The 5,438-nt window shown below is 41.3% G+C and overlaps 1 long non-coding RNA gene across 1 annotated transcript; it reads right to left on the minus strand.

Moving 5' to 3' along the window:
- Window positions 1-3,305: 3,305 nt before the first annotated feature.
- On the minus strand, window positions 3,306-4,258 carry LOC120395883. The gene is made up of 2 exons (XR_005592871.1): window positions 4,129-4,258; window positions 3,306-3,460 (listed from the first exon to the last, which is right to left on the minus strand). It is a non-coding gene; the product is annotated as an uncharacterized LOC120395883 (long non-coding RNA).
- Between the last annotated feature and the right edge of the window lie 1,180 nt (window positions 4,259-5,438).

Raw genomic sequence — 5,438 nt, forward strand, 5'->3', positions numbered from 1 at the left:
TGTTGAACTCTACCCTCCCCACCACCATCACAAGAAATCCCATTATACAATGTCACTCAGAAATTTGTCCAGCTCCTTCTGAAACTAATTAAGTTGCATCCTATTCAGAGGATGTTCAAGAATCTTATCCTACTGATGGTTAGAAACCTCCTTCTAATTTCCAGCCTAAATCTGTTCATGGACAATTTATATCCATTTGTTCTTGTACCAACATTGTCCTTTAGATTAAATGGCTCTTCACACTTCCTGGAATTTATCCCCCTAATGTATTAATAAAGAGAGATAATATCCCCCTCAACCTTCTTTTTGGAAGACTAAGCAACCCAAGCTCTTTGAGTCTCCTATCATAAGTAGCCCCCTCATTTCTCTGATCATCCTAATATTTCTTCTCTCCATCTGTTCCTGATTGATTTCATTTACACCTCTACCTTGATATAATGCTGTCGTCGGGAACCAAAAAAAATCTTACATTATAGGTGAAACCGTGTTACACTGAACTTGCTTTGATCCACCAGCATGTGCATCACCCCCCCCCCCCAGAGCACTGCTTTACCGCGTTGTATCCAAATTTGTATTATATTGGGTCTCATTATATCGAGGTAGAGGTGTATCTTGAAAATGGATTAACAGAATTATATACAGTATTCTAAGTGGGGTCTTAACAGTTTCTTGTACAATGCCATTGATAATTCTCTGTCTCTACTGGAAACACCTCAAATACATCCTAGGAGCACATTTGTATTTTTCACAACCACATTACATTGGTGGCTTGCAGTCTTCCTGAGATTAACCCTTATATCAGATCTCTCGCCTCCTCTCTCACTTCCAACAGTGAAGCCCCCACTTGTAACAGAAATTCTTATTAAACTTTAAGTGCATGATTCTTGCACTTTATACTGTTGAATTTCTTCCCTTTTCTGTCACTCCAGTCTTCAAGGTCATCCAGATCTTGCTGTGTAATGTTCCAATCCTCCTCTGTATTGATGATGCCTCCCAGCTTGTATCATCAGAACATTTCATTAGCACACTTACGTTTTGTGCCAAGGTCACTAATAAAATTTTGAATAAGATTGGTCCCAAGACAGATCCTTGAGGAGCTCTACTGGCATCCTTTCTCCAGTCTGATAATTTGCCTTTCAACATAACCCATTGCCTTCTCCCCATTAGTCAATTCCTTATTCATCTTATAAGCCTTTTACTGATCCCCATCTTCACTAATCTAACTAATAACTCCCATGTGGAACTATGTCAAATATTTTACTGAAGTCCAGATTTGGGAACATAGCATCAGCATTCCCACCATGCTTTGCTTCATATAAAACACACAAGGTCACAGAAGTTATAATCCATAGTTTTTACTAGGTTAAAATAATGTGACTGTACAGTGTTTGTAGTAGATTAGCGAGTGAACAATTCAGGTCTCAGTGCTCAATTGGAGAGCAATGGAGTTTTAATTTAAACAAACAAAGACATCAGTATCTAGAACACTGGGTATTATCACACAAGTTCAGTGACACCCCTCCTTACCCAGTGCACCCTCCTTATGCACACACACTAATGAACATGACATAGAAGGAAACTTATTTGAAATCCTCTTTGTTGTGTGTATCTTTATGTTTGTTTCAACCTGGTTGAGTTTGAGGGAATGTGCCTTTGTGAGTCAAAAGTAATTTTTTTAAAACCATTCACAGGTCCTGAGAGAATTCAGTACCCAAATTTTGGGGGCTAAGCCCCCTTATGTTTAACTAGGAGCCCTGGCAATAGACTCAACAATGAGGTGACACTCTGTTGTGGAATATGTTGGCAGATGTGGGATAAGAGAAAATTCTGGAGCAGAAGACATCTGAGTGGCATTCAGATACAATTGCTTCTGATACCACCTCTTCTAAAGTGTTCCATAGCTCAGAATATCACCTCAATGGCAAGTAAGTAGCAGGGTCCCTGATGCCTTATCTGAACTCACTAAGGCTCAGGTCCCAAATGTGATGAACTCTAGTTCATCAAAAGCAATATACTGTGATAAAAATGGTGGTTCATATTTTGACTCCAAATTTTCTCCATTAAGTCCCCTGGAAGAGGAACCAGTGCAGTTTTGCTACTCAGAGGTTGAGCCCCATGTTTTTCACAAATACAAAATAGCAAGAAATAAACTAAAAAAACAATAAAAAAATACCACCATCAACACAGCAGCAGCTCCTGCAGTTCCTGTCCCAAGGCTGGCTGCTCTCCCTGTGCCTTGCTACTTGGCATACAGGGTAGCAGTGCCACACAGGTTTGGCCTGGCCACTTCTCCATCACTACCGGGTGACTTTCATTTTATTTGTTCTCCATTTTCTAAAGCCACAAATTATTTCTTATTGGTCATCAACAAATGAGGGCAATATCACTGGTTGACCCTGGAGCTGATATTTCAGCGTCCATAGCAATCACCACTTTTTCCAGCTCAAGAAATTACAGAGCAGAAAGAAAACCTGAATCTGGGCTTTTCATTTTACAGAGTAGGGCAACGTAACTAGTGAATTAGCTAACTCAGGACACATTTAAAAAAAATCTTTGAAATGCTGAAGAGCACCTGCATGAATATAGAAAAATTTGCTTTTAGTCTTATTTTTCTTGTCATTCCTCCAGATCTTTACCTGTTCATTGAACTTCCCTGTTGGCACAGAACCAGCACAGTGATTTCTAACTGAGGTGAGAGGGATTTCCAATTTTTTATTTGGCTTGTTATATTGACCAATTTCCTGCCACGAGCCCAGTAATGATTAGAGATAATGGTAAATGGGCTCCTGGAGGCACTGAGTGTTAGCAGTTGCAGTACTGATCAACACTCCTGATAGAATTCCCAGCAGAAAACAAGAGGGTTTATCTTCTAAAATTTGGCTTCTGTGTTTCCTCATAAACCGTAAGAGTTCAGGGTGGAGGGTCTGGAGGGCATATTGTTCTATCCCACAAAAGTATATTCCTGCTACATCAGTCGAGCTGAAATACCCCATTCAAGCAGGTGGAACCCAGATTTCATATGCTTCCTCAAGGATTTATACAACATTGGCATATGGCTCTCAGATTCCTAATGTGAGTTTAGAAGCTTATAAATAGCAGCCAGCTAGCTCTCAGCCCATTTCTCACCTAGTGTTCCAAACCTGAGAGTTTAAAATCAGTGTCAGTCTCCTTAGTTGTACAAATTGGGACTCAACCCCTCAAATTGGAGGAACACCATTTCATAATATTCAGTAAAGGATTAGTGCTATGGAGTTAGATCAAATAGAGCTGTTAAGGGAACAAAGCTGGAAAAAGACCACAATGTCTTAGATTAGGAGAATTTATTTCCAACACACACTTTAACAGAATAACCAGGTTAATAGCTGTGAAGAGACAATTCCTGGGCCCCAACCCTGGTGACACTGCTGTGTTGACAAGGCTGATGAAGATCAAAAGACATTGATCAATTAAAAGATCCATCCTGCAGAAAAGGAGAGAGGAAGTTATCAGCTGCTGCAGGCTGTTACAGATTGATTGACAGTATGTGCATGGGTCTTTTTGTTGTTTTGAAGACTTTTCTCCAAGTTCTCTGAATTTTGTACTTTTGGGCAAATAAATCACACCTTGCTTTGAAGAACCTGCTTCTGTGTATCACTATATAATATTACGACCACAGACTCCCAAAAGGAAACTCTTGCAAGTACTAAGCCTGTGGGGTCTATTAGGTATCAGGAGATATGTTCTCTAGAGACCGTGAGATTATGTGGGATTACAGGGTCCCACCCCAAAACAAAGCAGAGGGACAGGCCTGGCTATTGAAAGGGGTGCACTTGGGTGACTGGAAAAAGTCTCAGAAGGGACAATAATCCAGGGACTGCAGCAACACACAATTACCACCTTTCAGTTTCCTGGAAGAGGCATGCTATTCTGCTGCACAGGAGTTATAGAATATTTTGTGGGGTTGTTCAAGAGGTTTTTCAATGCCCCACTAGGATTAAAAGATCAACTCTGTGGCTTGTGTCCATAATTCAGGCAAAAAAGTGTGAATGGGAACAGGAGTGTGGGGTTTGGCCAACTACCTTCTTCTCCTCAGCAGGCTCAGTCTTTTTTAGCCCTAGAGACACAGGCTTGGGCAAGGCAAATCCTTACCAGTAGCACAGGGTCCAGCCATACCTTTCCCCAGTCAGTCTCTTGTGCTTGTTTTCCTTCCCTTCTGGGAAAGGCATGCAACCTTCCTTCTTGGAAGGGTTCAATATCTTAATGCATCCAGCCTACTAACAGCTTCCCTGCTCCTCTCACAGACCCCGTGGAGGGTTTAAAAAGGTCACAAGCACTTGGAGCCAGCTGAACCTAATTAGTTCCCTAGTAACCCCTTTTCCAGCTGAACCTTATTTCCTTGTGGTTATCTCTCCTCAGGAGATTGGGAGAGGCCTTTTAACCCCCAGGGACTAATTACTAACCCCCTTCCCCCCCCATCCTCCAGCTGTTTGTCCTGGGTTTACCACAGGGGTTTAAAATAGGGTGACCAGATGTCCCAATTTTATAGGGACAGTCCTGATTTTGGGGTCTTTTTCTTATATAGGCTCCTATTATCCCCCCATCCCATCCCAATTTTTCACACTTACTGTCTGGTCAACCTAGTTTAAAATAATCTTAGTGAAGAAAACCTCAGACCTGGTGATACTACAAAAGGCAATTCTGTTTCAGTTCCCAAAAGAGGAATGAGATTTTTAGGCAGAAAAAGAACCAAGAAATACCGTGATATTTGGGGGTCACCTAGATCAGTAAGGTGTTCTCTCTCCACCTGCCTTATAACTTTGGGTGCCTCAATGCTATGATGATATGGCTCAGAGTTTTGACACAAGTAGCCAGCCTACAGTAATAAAGAACTCACTCTGGCTTCCACTAGTCTATCTGGTCCTTACAAGGTGACCTCAATAGCCCTTCTGATCCTAAGTGTACCCAAATCTGCCTACCTCAAGTTCTTAATTGCCAGACACTCAGACTTCTCCTTTCCGGTTTGTCATCCTGAAGGAGTGAAACCTGCCCTCTTTTATGAGATCACTTTGGCACACACACTCTAAACAGTTTGCACAATAGAGACCTGCTTAGGGTAAAAAAAAAGGGGGGGGGGTTCTTTAATAGAAAAAATCAAACAGACTTAAAGATGATATAGCAAGGGAAGCAAACACATACAAGTTACACAGAAAATAAAAATGACATCTTCAGGTTTTAGTCTTGTGTATTAGATACAGTTCCCTTTCTAATGCAAGTTATATATTGCCTTAGAACAGTTTTCCAGGGTATGCCCTTCATAGAGAGGATTCAGCATTTCACAGACAGCACCCTTTCTAGATGTTGGCCCACAGTGTCTGGATAAAAAATATCTCAGCCACAAGTCTGCTTTTAAAAGGCTCCTTTGCCCTTTTCTCTTCTCTTTTCCTGGCATGATAGCCCAT

Source organism: Mauremys reevesii, linkage group 1, assembly GCF_016161935.1.
Source record: "Mauremys reevesii isolate NIE-2019 linkage group 1, ASM1616193v1, whole genome shotgun sequence".
NCBI lineage: Eukaryota > Metazoa > Chordata > Testudines > Geoemydidae > Mauremys > Mauremys reevesii.